The 14329-nt window shown below is 39.8% G+C and overlaps 1 protein-coding gene and 1 pseudogene across 2 annotated transcripts in view; one reads left to right on the top strand and one right to left on the bottom strand.

Moving 5' to 3' along the window:
* TRPM3 (transient receptor potential cation channel subfamily M member 3) overlaps positions 1 to 14329 on the top strand; it is a 501163-nt gene that overhangs the window by 33346 nt on the left and 453488 nt on the right. The gene's annotated exons all lie outside the window — the stretch shown is intronic.
* LOC129500215 (40S ribosomal protein S3a-like) lies at positions 7252 to 8052 on the bottom strand (annotated as a pseudogene).

Genomic DNA, 14329 nt, shown 5'->3' on the forward strand with positions numbered 1-14329 from the left:
AAGGAACTTCCAAAACAAAGATGTGTCTTAGTCATAGGATGAAAACAGGAAGGTTAAAAGTTTTGTTTTTGGCATGGATGGAATGTGGGAGTAGAGATGGGATATGTGATAAGGCTGCAAAATCAGATTTGGATCAAAAATTCTTGGAGAGAGGTGAGAACCTTGGTTTAATATCCCAGGCAGGGGTGCCTGGGTGACTCAGGGGTTGAGCATCTGCCTTTGGCTCAGGTCATGATCTCAGGGTCCTGGGATCGAGTCCCACATCAGGCTCCCCATAGGGAGCCTGCTTCTCCCTCTGCCTATGTCTCTGCCTCTCTCTCTGTGTCTCTCATGAATAAATCTTAAAAAAATATATTGCAGGCAGATAATGAAAGTTTTTGAGGAAAAGAAAAGAAGAAATAAGCCATGGTGTTCAGAAATTTTCAAGAATCCGACATCGGAGTTAATAGCCAGTGAATTGATAAGTAGGAGGAAATCTGGTAATTTCATAAGGAAAGGAAATGTTCTGACATGGCTTTTCTTCCCATAAGGCTGAGACTGCAGAAAAGCGTGTGAAGTGAATAGGGTGTAAATTTAAAGGACGCACTCATTCTGCTGGTCATGCAAGTGTGTGAAATGGTACCTCACTCAACTTAGCCTAGCCTAGGCCCTGCCTAGAATATTTAGTATCACTATAATAGATATTTGTAACTTTTCCTGAGTACTCTAACAGTGGTCAACTAGATTCTTTGCTGGGCCACCATTTTCAATTTCTGTAAGGGGAGAGGAAGGCTAATTCACATAGAAGTGTAGCACTGCAATGAGATAGTACGGTCAACTAGGCCAGTTAGAGAAAGAAGACTTGAGTCTTTCTGAGGCCAACGCTCTCACTTATCCTGACAGGATTTGCAAAATGATGCTCAGGTCTTCATCACTTCAACCTAGCTTAGATTTTTGGTTTGAGGTAGAGAAAGGACATCTCTGCCTGGTGATGAGCACCTAACTCTGAGAATGAGTTTGTCAGTGGTCCGTTATGATAGTTCAGACATGCTACTCATGTTTAAGGTTGCTGAGAAGAGGGGAAAAAATGATAAAGAATCTCTATTTTTTTTAAACCAAGAAGTAGGTGTCCTAGAACACTTTCTCATTCATTGACAAGATCTCTTCATGTTATTACTAATTCATCATTTAAAGCCTACAGGAAGCCATGTACAATCACAGGTTCTTAGAGCAGTTTCTTTTATGAATATGCTGTGGGGTCCATTGTTAAAATTAGTGTACAGTACACCCTCTATGCCTATCCAATCAAGAATATCTACTTAACTACTGTCAGCCAGCCTGTCACCCATGAGAAATAAAAGAGATATTCAGGAAGCACCTATCACAACATTAGGACATTGTAGGCCTTCAGTCAAATATTGATTTGCTTTCTTTTTTCAAGAATCTTTTTCCCCTATAGAATTACTTTCTTTCACATAGACTGGGTCCATATCACTGTATTTCAAGATTCTTCTGCTAAGATAATTCATTCTTTGAATATCCTATGCCAGATAATTGACTGGTTTTAATACATATCTTTCACCTCAAAGGAAAAATTTGATTACAATTTTTATATTTATGATATATATCTGTACATATACACACATGTCTATCTATGTATATGTATATACGTACAGATATACTAAATACACACATATAAAGAATATATGTTGGGCAGCTCTTTCTGCCCACAGGTCCTGCCCCTGTGCTTTAATAAAGCCACCTTTTTTGCACCAAAAAAACAGAATATATGTTGTATATGCCAGTTGGTGTATATATATTTCACTGATATAGTACATATATAATTGGTATGTTGCACTGTATGTGTAAATATATGTATATACATACATGTGTACCCTTCAATGTATAGGTCTAGTAATTTCAAAAACAAATAATGTATAAAGTAATTGTCATTAAAAATAAAGGCTACGTTTCTCCTTCATACTTTCTAATCCATTGAAAACAATCAGTGTGCAGTCAGAGGGTTGTGGTGTTTACAGTTTCAGAGTATGTGACTCTTAAGATTAGCTCACCCAATAAAATGCAGAGGCAAGACAGAAGATGGGAAATAACATGAGCTTTGATTCAGTATGGCTTGGGTTTCAATTTCCCATCTACCAGCCTTGTGACCTTGATCAGGTTGCTTGTCTTTCTGAACATTTGTTTCAGATATTAAATTGTTTCTCTGTGATGCTGTAAGTATTAGATGAGATGATATACATAAATCATCTAGCGTAGTTCCTGATCCATGGTACGGACTCAATAAATGGTAACTATTATTACCAGACTGACATTGATTACAATTTTATGAAATTATTTCCAACTCACACAATCACTCAGCCACTTCAATCCCTGTATTTTCCAAGGGATTTGCTTGGGATTCAGACTCATACCTCTTTTAAGTGTTCATTAGGTTCTGTGAAATGCATTACCTGTCATATTGTATCATCTAAATGAAGGCTATTCTTCAGAACACACACATAGAGCTATTTGAAAATTTCCCCTATTCAGGACAAGCTAGAAATTTCCGTGTGAAATTTCCATATAAAGACTTTTTCAAATTGTCTTCCTTGATTTTATTTGCCCTATTCCTGCCTTTATAATCCCTTCCTGTCATCCCAAAGTCTCTTACAATAGAAGTAAAATTTAGCACCTTGTGTTTTTATATGACTTTTCTTTACCACCATAGAGATACTATTCCCATTAAAACTGCTATCAGTGCTTACATTATTAACCTTTGCACTTCTTTTTCTTGACACGGGGTCATTGTAATTTCAATAACAAACTATTCCCTCTCTCTTGATTTGACAGGGGATCAGGCCTGTAAAATCACATAATCCACTAACAATAGAATCGTAGGCCATTAGAGTGGGAAGGCATCACACAGAGTATTTGCAGCTCCCTTTGTCTTTATACAGAGGATGAAAGGGAAGTTCTGAGAAGTTAAGGCACCTTGTGAACTATCATTCAGTATTGTCTCTGACTTATGTCTTGAAACCAAACATAAATTTCTTTCATCTAGAATGAAGTGATAATGCAACTTTAACTTACCTTACACCTGCCCTCTCTTTGCTCCTTATGATAATAGGTATTATATAAGGAGACATTGTGGAACAGTAAACTTATACAGCCTTGTTAATAAGATGACGTTTCATTAATGTTAAGAAAGTTGGCATCATTTTCATGGTTTCCTAACTTTTATTTTCAACATCAGCTATTTGGCCCTCTTTTAGGAAGTGAGCGTTCATAATTAAATCCAAAGCACCCCCAAGATTATCAGTAAATATCAAGGGAATTACCATCAGTACATTTGATATATTTCCATGATCCTTGAGATTGGTACTGGAGTTAGTTGACAGTACACAACTATTAACTGAACACATAATCACCTAACTGGTATTTTAGGGACGCCATTATATGTAAATATTTGTTGCCAGTTAGGTGTACTTTTCCTGCTTTCTTTCCAACAGGATTTATTTTAAAAATAAATTGATATTATATCTGTACGGGGACATACAGTTCTGCTAATAGAAAAGTAAAAGATTGATGGATAGGCAGATGTGGCTTTTATCTTATTTGGAGTCATCCTAAATTGTAAATCAGGATGGCAGTGTAGCTAAGGAAAGAGCCAGAATAAAAGACAGATGTTTACACACTCTCATTAGAACTGCTTAATACCAAATCAAGACTGTGAGATTGGAAAAACCACCAATAATCATTTCAGAAATATTTTACAAAGCATGTAGTTGAACTAAGTCTCTTCTTTCTAAGTGGTCCTCTGAGTGTGTGCATTGTGTGTGTGTGTGTGTGTGTGTGTGTTTTCAAATAACATAAATCATTTTCATCTAGCTATTATACCAAAGATTCTTCTCAATGAAAGCTTTTATATTAGGCTCAAGTTGCTTTCTTAGCGATGCTGTACAAATCCTCAGTAAACAACCTTTGTCTCAGCACCTTACATATCTTTCCCTGATAACCCCAAGACACTTAAAAACTTCTATTTTGGGGGGGGGACACCTGGGTGGCTCAGCAGTTAAGCATCTGCCTTCAGCTCAAGGCGTAATCTTGGAGTTCTGGGATCAAGTCTTGCATAAGGCTCCCTTCAGGGAGCCAGCTTCTCCCTCTGCCTATGTCTCTGCCTGTGTGTGTGTGTGTGTGTGTGTGTCTGTCTGTCTGTCTCTCATGAATAAATAAATAACTTTTTAAAAAACTTCCCATTTTTGAACCTTTATATTAACATTAATTAAAGCACTTTTATGTGCTGGGCACTATTCTAAACATTCAGTCCTTTGAACAGTCACTAAGGGGAGCTGCTCTTATTAGACTCTTTTACAGGATGAGAACTCTAGAAGAGGACAACTTGTCCAAAAACACACAGCTAGTGAGGGATAAGCCATGAATGCAATCTAGGCACAATCCTCTTTGAGAGCCCACCTTCCAAATCACTCCCATAGATCACCTTGCATGTTCACTATTAATTACCATTCTGGGTGATTATATCTTTCCAGGTGGTTTTTAAAATACATTACAGGCATTGTTCCCCTTTATACCCTTGAAGGCACAGAAAATTTGGGTTTGATAAAAATCAGTTGGGGTTCACATCTGGGAAGATGAGGGTAGAGGTCATGAGATCAGAGCTGGAAGCGATAGTCCTGTCTCCAACAAACCCAGCGTCTCCATCCTGTCCCCTCAACTTCTCTCTGGTCTTTTCTTCTCGGGTACCTGATTGACTCCACAGTGCATTTGCAGAAGGGGTTTAGGATTAGCATCCCTGTGAGAGGAGGAACTATAGGTACTTTCCTGCCAGCTACATAATTTGCTAGGCCTAGTGCAAAATAAAAACATGGGCTCCTTACTCAAAACAGGTAAAAGTTTGATCCTTTCTTCTGTGGTCTCTTTCACCTGGTCATGTGATTTTTTATTTGCTATTTGATGCTGCACTCTCTCAGTCATGGGGATACTCACTGGGTGAATGCACTAGGGCCCCCTGAAGGAGAGGGAATGGGGATGATTGCCAAGTGGAGTTGAGATTGGGGATGACCAAGAATCTGACCCAAGGAGCAGTGTGAGATGGCGACTGTAGCTTAGCCTAGGCTTCAAAGCCCCAGAAAATACTCCATTGTCCCATTGAACCTCACAGAATACAAATTCAAAATAAAATCACTAAGAATTTCAAGATAGCAACTGCAGAGTATTAAACCCCAAGGGCAGATCCCCCTTCTGAGTAGGGGGCCCGAGCAACTACACCTCTTGCAGGTCTATGAAGCTGGTTCTTAATACATATTTATTTGGTTTGGCTTCTTAGAGTTGACAGAAAGTATGTCTGAAGCCCCCCCACAAGCTACTTCTTGCTTCTGCCACTTGGGGTGATGGCATCCTTTGAGGTGGTGGTGATTATCTTCTCCAAATGACTAGGTTGCAAACCTTAGAGGGCAGTCTCTTCTATGTCCTTAGAAACACTCGTAAGGCAAGCAGAGAACCATGAGAGTCCATTTCAGGGTGGACCAGCTTTCCTAATCCGACAGGAGGAAGACTTGGCTCTGTGATGGCAGAGTCTTCAGAGCCAGTTGGGCCACTGAAGAAAGAAGCAGAACAGGGAGCAGCTGAGTGCAATTTGCATAAGCAAGGCCTACACTCCTTTGGGAAGACTCAAGTGCTTTTTTTTTTTTTAAGGTTTTTTATTTATTTATTTGTGAGAGACACAGAGAGAGAGAGAGAGGCAGAGACACAGGCAGAGGGAGAAGCAGGCTCCCTGTGGGGAGCCCAATGCAGGACTCCATCCCAGGACCTCGGGATCACGCCCTGAGCTGGAGGCAGACGCTCAACTGTTGAGCCACACAGGCACCCCTCAAGTGCATTTTAAATAAAGAACAATTTACTTTCCAGCTCATCTCTGAATGTTACAGTTCTGAATGTGCAAACTGGAAGGGACTCTAAAAGTATTTCTGCCCACTCAGGCCCTTGAGCCAAGAGGAGGCCTGGATTGGTGACATGACTCACTGAGGCCACACTGTGAAGTAGGTTTCCTTTGGCCTCATCTTCATCATAGCACACCTTTCCCCAGAACTTGGCACAAGTTCCCTGGGACAGAAGCCACATCAAGGAGACTGGGGGGAGTGGCACCCTCACAGTCAGCTCTTCACTCCAGCTGGTGTCCACAGAGGACACAGGTATACTTTGGCCTCCCCTGGGAGCACTTTGTTTTTGCATCCCATGCTTTGTTCAGATGGCTTACCCAAGTGTCACCCACTTCCATGGGCACAAACATTTCTTCTCCTTTGAGATGTCTTTATTGTGCAAACGGAGCCCTAGCCAGGCCAGCACAGAGACTTATCCCCTCTGCTTCCCCAGGAATGGGAAGGGATGTGAGGATACAGGGTTTAGGCCTGGCGTGGGAAAATGATTCTTCTTCCTACTCAACTGGCAGTGAATCCTTTAAGGGTTCTGAAGATGTGTCAAGTGAGCCTTGACCCATGGCAGTAGCTTGCCAGATAGGTAAAGGCAGGTCGTTCTGACATCTGTCTGCTTTGTACAAGCTTTCAGGATTTACTCTGGATTTTTCCCCAGGTTTCTTCTATAGATTGAAATGCTACTGAAAAATATTGCAGTTGGAACTCTAGGTTCCTAGACTGAATTTTATAACAAGCTCCCATTAGGCCTCACCAGCAGAAATCCCCTCGTATATTTAAAGAAGCAAGATGATCAGGGGACGATAGTTTTGGTAATCCCTTTATTTTTTTTTTACGTTAAAAAAAGTTTCCTTTTATTAACCATCTAGAACACTTCCATTCAGATCACTACAGCTTAAAATAGATCACTACCCTTTTGCAGTTATTTAGTAGCCAAGAGCAATGGACAAGATCCATACAACGGTTCTGAAAAGTTCGCACTGTCAGTTCAGAACATCTGCTTCACCGAGCCTGATTATTTAAAAAGAATGATAAGAAATTAAACATCACAAATATGTTTTTATTTGTCACCATTAAATGTCTGAATTTTATTTATTTATTTGTTTGTTTGTTTGTTTGTTTATTTATTTATTTATTTATTTTAAAGACTTTACTTATTTATTCATAGAGACACAGAGAGAGAATGAGAGGCAGAGACACAGGCAGAGGGAGAAGCAGGCTCCATGCAGGGAGCCCAATGTGGGTCTCGATCCTGTGTCTCCAGGATCACACCCTGGGCTGCAGGCGGTGCCAAACCGCTGCGCCACCTGGGCTGCCCAAATGTCTGAATTTTAAACAGATTCTTGGACTGGTGGTTCATATCCATCAGCTCGTTCAACTTTAGCACCGGTCTCATCCCCCGTAGCTTTTCCAGAACTACTACCTTCACCATGAAGCTCCATGAGTTTTCCCAATTCAAACTTGGGCTTCTTCAGCATTTTTACTTTTCTAACAAAAACATCATGGAGTGGATAAATAGACTGACAAGCTTTTTCTATATCTTTTCCGATGCTGTCTGAAATCAATTTATTGACCTCTTCTTTCAAGTCATTTGTCTGCACCTCTCGGGTCATGATTTCCATCATCTTTTTCCAGATTTGGCGGACCTGTTGGTGCTGAGTGTAAGAGGTCTTCCGAATCTGATTATTGCATTTTTTTTTAGTAAAACCAACACAAAATAGACGAAGCAAATAACCATCGGTAGTCTTTACATCAACATGAGCTTCAATCATGGTCTGCCGTTTTTTGACCATGGAGCACATTTTGTCACGGGTAAGATCCATGCCATGGAAATTAGGCAGTTTTTGCCCTGCACGTCCTCAGTGATTAGCTTGAATTTCCTAAATGCAACTTCATTATTCTGCAGATCAGCAAGGCTAACTTCAAAAACGCGACCCTTGAGACCATCAGACGCAATTTTGGTTCCTTGAGTTCTTGTGACTAGTGTTTTTCCAATATTTCTTATATTGAACATAGCTGGTGCTTTCACATCATACCAATCTTTCTTAGAAAATGGATCAACCACTTTCTTCTTGGCTCCCTTTTTGCTGCCTTTCATAAGGTGCTTGTTCTTGCCGACCGCCATGGCACTGCTCTGGGAGCTAAAAGGGCTGGTAATCCCTTTAACATTGCAGACTCTTATTTAACAGAACGTTATATCTATATAAATATGTGTAAAGTCTTTTCAGTGAGGGTGGCTTCTGTTTTAAAAACTTATTGAAGTAAGACAGGCCATGGCAACACTTAATTCCAAATTCTCCCTCCCAAGATACAATTACTGTTAAAATAATCTTGCTGTATCTTTCTAGAAATTTGCTATGTATAAATGAAAGTGTATGTTTATGGCATGGGGAGAAACTTTACATAGAATCCTGTATCTTTCTTTTTTTCACCTAAAATTATACCTAGAAGACAGTCCGATATCAGCACAAATAGATTTGTCTCACTTTTTAGCATCTACATATATTTCCATTTCAAAGATGTTCCCTAATTTGTGTAACGAGTCATCTAAAGAGGATGATTCCTAGATTTTTGCAATTACAAACAATGGTGTAAAAAAAATCTCATTAGTGTGTTTTTGCCCACACGCTCACATAAATGGAGGAGATTTTCTGGAGGTGGAACAGCATACATGCATTTAAAACTTTTGATAAGGGTTTCTGAACTTTAAGGGGCTTGTGTGACTGGCTAGCATTGGGAAAACTGATGGAATAGGGGGAAAAAATGAAACCCAAACAGGTGACTCTGAATTGAATTAAAATGTTACAGCATACTAAAAGCATAGAGGAGATGGTAATTTAAATGAAATCTAAAGATAGTGGGTACTTTTATTCCTTTTGTCCAATGTGCACCGAGCAGTGCTAGGTGGATGGGAAGGAGCCAGAGGGCATGGGGAGGAAGGTGTACACAGGCCAGTATGGCTGCAGGCTTGGCTTGGCTCAGCTTGTAGTGATTCCCCCAACCCCTGGGGCTGGCAGGTGTTACAGGAGGGCAGGTGGGAAGGGCACTGATATCCACAGGATGTTTTGTACCTCAAATATATTTCTGCTTCGGCCTACATAGGATTTATCAACAATTCAGTACAAACCGATTTTTTTTAAGATTTTATTTATTTATTCTTGAGAGAGACAGAGAGAGGCAGAGACACAGGCAGAGGGAGAAGCAGGCTCCATGCAGGGAGCCCGACATGGGACTCGATCCCAGGACTCCAGGATCACACCCTGAGCCGAAGGCAGGTGCCAAACTGCTGAGCCACCCAGGGATCCCCCAAACTGATTGATATACAGACTACTTCCTATTTAACCATGGGTTAAATTCCAAAATCTAAAAGTTGGCCTAAGTCCATGGGAGCTCTGAGTACCTTTCCTCATGGAAACCTTGGCATAAATTATTTTAATTCTTAAACTGTCGTATATAACAGCATATCTTATGCAGAATGTCCCAGAAAAACTGTACATCTGTGATTAAAGGCAACGATATTATAAAAATGATTAACTCTGCAAAAGATAGAAACAACCCATTTAAATCTGTCGCTGACCATCACTTGAACACCACCAGATGTTGGTAGAGGAAGGAGAAAAGATTTGTGGAGAGTCTGAAGAGTGCTGGTTATTTCTCTGGAAACTTTAGGGGCTTTAGGAGTTAACCAATTCTAATTTCTACTTCTGTGTCCTTTGCCTTTCTTTTGTGATTCATGGAAATAGATCAGAGGGAGAGGTTTTCATGATTTGAGAAGAGTTGGGATAAAGAATAGAAAGAAGAATGTACTCACACAGTGTGTATATCCGTGTGAGAAAGGGGTGTCCTGCAGTGGAATTGAGGCCTGTGTGATGAAGAGCCAGGTGATGAAGCCCGGCGTCAGACTTTGTGCAAACTACCCAACAGGTCCTGATGCTTCTCCCAAGCCCCTCAGCTGGCCTTTGGAAGAAGTGTGGGCTTGGGCAGTGCTGGCTTTACGGCAGTGATTCTCAAGCCTCAAAGGACTTCAGTGTCAACTGGACATTTTGGAAATGCAGATTCCTGGCACCAGTAGATTTGCTACAGGATGTACAAAGGGTGGAGCCCAGGAGTTGGTGTTTTCCTGTCCAGGTGTGTAAATGCTACGGGGGGTTCTGAAACACAGCCAGATTGAGCACCACCACTGGGTTGGACCACACAGCCTTGGGTGACAGGGAGAGACGACTGTGTAAGCCCTTCTGACAGTGTAAGAAAACTTTGTTTAGGTGAAGTGTTTGTGACACCTGGAATGCTTGTTTGTATCTCAGGACAGTGCCTTTTCCTCTTCTTGGAAGAGTATACGATGCAAATCCTCTGTTCCTGGGGACAGGATAGTGAACGAGGTAAATCACTGCTGTCTGAGTTTGTATTCTGGTGTTTGCTCCATTCAGTGATCTTGATCAATGATTTTCAGTCATGCTGCACCTGATGCCTGGGCTTTATCCTCAGATGTGATTCGCTGGTTTCAGAATGGGGTTCAAACACTGATAGATTTTTTTTTTTTTTTTTTGCTGATGGATTTTTAAAGCTTTCCAAGCAGAAGTGTGAGGAGCCTTGTCTTTGATGTACATGAGTTTCAGGAGGCAGAGGTAACCTCTCTCCAGCTCTTCATTCTCAAATTAGCTTCCTTACCCTCCTTGATCTCTGGTGAAGGAGAAGATGCTGGTGTTATCAAACGTTTTTGATGGGGAGAGTGAGTGGTGGTACTTGTTGTCCTAGCAGTGGAAGATGCTAAGAGCAGCAGAACACAGATCTTCAGTGACTCCAAATGGCTTTTCCTTGTGTTGTGTAGCAGCCCTCCATTTCCCAGATGATGATTCCCAGAGAACCCTCCACCCTGTCCAGGAATCTGAGAGCAGATAAAAGCTTTTCTCCACTTCCCAAGGATGGCTCCTTGATCCAGTAGCAACAAGCCCATTGTTTTTATTATAAGATTCAGTGACATGCTGGTGAATGCTTAACAATCAGCTCTGGAAAAAAAAAAAGAGAGAGAGAGAGAGAATCCCTTATTCATAGCCTTTGCTAATTTCATGGTGTAGATCCTCTCCCCTGGCTGATTTCAAGCTGATGGCAGTTGAACACCTGCCTTGCAAGTGTCCTCAAATCTGGACAAGCAGCTCTCCTGAGTCAATATGAGCCAATGTCAGCACGCCGCCAGGTGAAGCTTTCCTGACCTCCCACGTTCTGATCATTTGTAAAATTTTGGTAGTTTCTTTTATAAAAATGTGCCATTGGCTTTATTGTAGATAAGTAATACTGACACTAGCAGGTTGGGTCCAGGGACCCAGAAGGGGTCCTGCAGGACCAGCCAAGAGATCAGGATAGAAATCAAGCTGGAGCAGGCAAGAGGTGAAAGCAGAGTTTATTGAAAGTATAGAGAGAGTTGCAGGAACAGATAGTGTCTAGGAGACTCAGAAAGGAAAGAAAGGAATCTCATCTTTATTCGGAGTCTGGGGGTTTGTATTGAGGATGAAGGTTTGGTGTATATGTCCCCTCAGACATTGAGGAACCAGTTAGAACAGGATGAGGGCCCTGGTGTGGGTCCTTGGTGTTGAGTGGTCTGGTGCCAGTGCTCCGGAATAGGCATATGTTAGCTTCATTCTTACCTGGTCCTTGTTTAGATGTCATTTCCCCCTAAAAAAAGAAAAAATAAATAAAAAGACAACATCACCTCCTTATCCCTTACAAAGAGGACATACACAATTTGCATTCTGCAACATATATAAGTGGGGTGTCTTCTTAGCAAGAGTAGAAGCAGAAAGAGGAGCAAAAAGCAGATTTTTCTGGAGTCCTTTAATCTCCCAATGTCAATATCTCAATTAAATAATGAAACAAAAACCAAAATGAAGGATTGAAGCTAAAGTTTCATTCCTTTTACTATGACTGGTGATTTTTCATCTGTGTCCTGTTTAGTTTTCCTTTATAGAAACAATTTTACCTTGTTGCTAGTTAGTATGTACTCTTAAGAATCTCCATTGGCATGAACATCACAATTAAAGATAGGGTAAAATATTTCAGTTATAAAATTTAGGCCAGAAGAATTATAGTTCTCCTTAAAACAAAAGAAATATTTCAGTTACATCTATGATTTATGATTTACTTATGACACACAAGTCACTTATTAGATGGCTTTTTGAGGTTTAGCTGGGCTCATCATGCAGAAGTCTTGTAGATTTTTAAAGATAAAACAGATGCATATTTAATTAAATCTATCAAATGGTATAGGAGAGGGGGTGTTTTTTTCTAAGCATTTCTTAGTCAAATCTCTCTGGAAACAAGTTTACACAAGGAAAACAAAGATGACCATACCATGCAAATATTCACAAATTAATTGACCACTTATAAAATTAACCCCCATCCAAACAACCCTCCTACTTGACATCTTGTCTGTTTAAACACTGAACAAGATGTTGTGAAAGCTGCTTAAGCAGAATAGAAAATCCTTTAATATGTGGAATTTCACTGACGGCAATGTTGGGGAATGGCTTGAATGTTGTGCAATGCCACAAAACAAACAATCTGATTTGAGTTAGCTGAATTAAGAATTGAGGAAATCTGACGGTGAATACAGGATAGGCTCGTCAGAAGTGAATTATGCAAATATCAAAACATTGGAAGAAACCTTTGCAAAAACTATTTTTTATCACAATGGCTGTCCGAATAATAGCACTACAATGTATACCGCAAATTTGTTAGGAAACTTAGCTACATTCCAGTTCTCCAAAACAAAAACAGTAGAGCCATGTATTCTTAGAAACAGTAGGCTAATTCTAAGAATCAGCACACAGCTGGAATTAAAATTTTGTTTTTCTATATGAAATTTTATTTTTCCTTGATCAAGTCCCATTCAAACTTTTTACTCCCACTGTTTATAACCAACTGTATTTTTCTGCATTAAATAGGATCATTTCCAGGTAGCCTTTCCCTGGCAATGGTCCTTCTGAATTCTATCCAGAACTAGCCAAGTCTCTGCTTTTTTAGCAACAATGACAAGAGTTAATAGCTATTGAGAATCTATGTACTATTCTAGACTATGATGACTTTATTCCAAGGCACACAATGTGTCTTAGAGTAAGTGTCTTCTTTAATGTGTGTCAGAACAAGTGCCTAGAACATACTATGTCTTAGAACAAGTGTTATCTCTTTTAATCCTTACGACCCGTGAGGGATAAACGTATGTTGTTACCATCTTAGATATGAAGCCACTGAAGCAGGAGGATGGTAAGTAACCTGCTGAGGAGGGGAAGCAGGATTTTAAAACAGGTAATATGATGCTGGAGCCTACTGCCAGTGTTTACCAGTGATGTCACAGGGCCGAGAAACACCCAAACTCCCAACTGCCTCAAATCCAACAGTGATGTGACCAAAAGCTATATTCATTACTACTTTAAAACACACACAAAAAAATTTATATGAACAAGAGTAAATAAATATACATGTCAGGAAATTCTCTCCTCATAAATGGTGTATTCACATACCAGTTAGAATAAAAGCTGCAAAAATCAGCTGCACAGGTTGCTTACCTCATGCATAGAAAAATACTTGTAATATATATATATATATGTAATATATATACTTGTAATATATATATATATAGTATATACAGTAATTTAAGAGTGAACTGTATACACCTTACCTGTTCTGATAGCTACTAAAATAGAATTAATTGCAGGCTGTTGAATTATATTGTTAACAATAATCATGGTGCTGCTGGCCTTTACTTGATGGAGGAGAAACTATTTTTGCAGACCTTAAAGCTATTCCTGTAAAAGCTCTGATTTAATATAATCAAAAGATGCATTCTTTACAGATAAGAAAAATGGGTCTAGCCAAGGAAGTTTAACTTAGAACAATTTAATGTTATAGATGCATATTCTTTTCCTTTGATTTGTGATTTTCCAGCTTTTTAAATAGCTACTTGGGGAAATAAAATCAAGATAATCATAAACGTCTTTGTATCACTAGAAAATTAAGCATTACTTTTTGAGCATTATCTCAGCAATATTTGTTCTGGGTTTTAAAAGACTAAATAATATTTCACTCAAGCATATCTTGGAGTTCCTGCTATATATAAGCTACTAGCTTGAGAAGCAAAACTTTATGCTTTAATATTGTGTGACAGAAGAAATGAGATTTTCTAAGCAGATTGGTTTATTGTTCACTGATCATCTGCGGAGTGGAATGGGAAAAGACGTTACAACTTGTTATCAAGAAAACATAAATGGACTTACTGGAATACGGGCGTGAGTTGAAGCTACATCTCTGGCCAGCACAATTGAAGTAATTAGACAGTGTCAGGAAATGGGCGCTCACTGACGAGACCTCTGTACGTCCTCAAGCTCAGAGCCAAGAAACTACATGAAGGG

This window comes from Nyctereutes procyonoides, unplaced genomic scaffold (genome assembly GCF_905146905.1).
Source record: "Nyctereutes procyonoides isolate TBG_1078 unplaced genomic scaffold, NYPRO_anot_genome, whole genome shotgun sequence".
Lineage (NCBI taxonomy): Eukaryota > Metazoa > Chordata > Mammalia > Carnivora > Canidae > Nyctereutes > Nyctereutes procyonoides.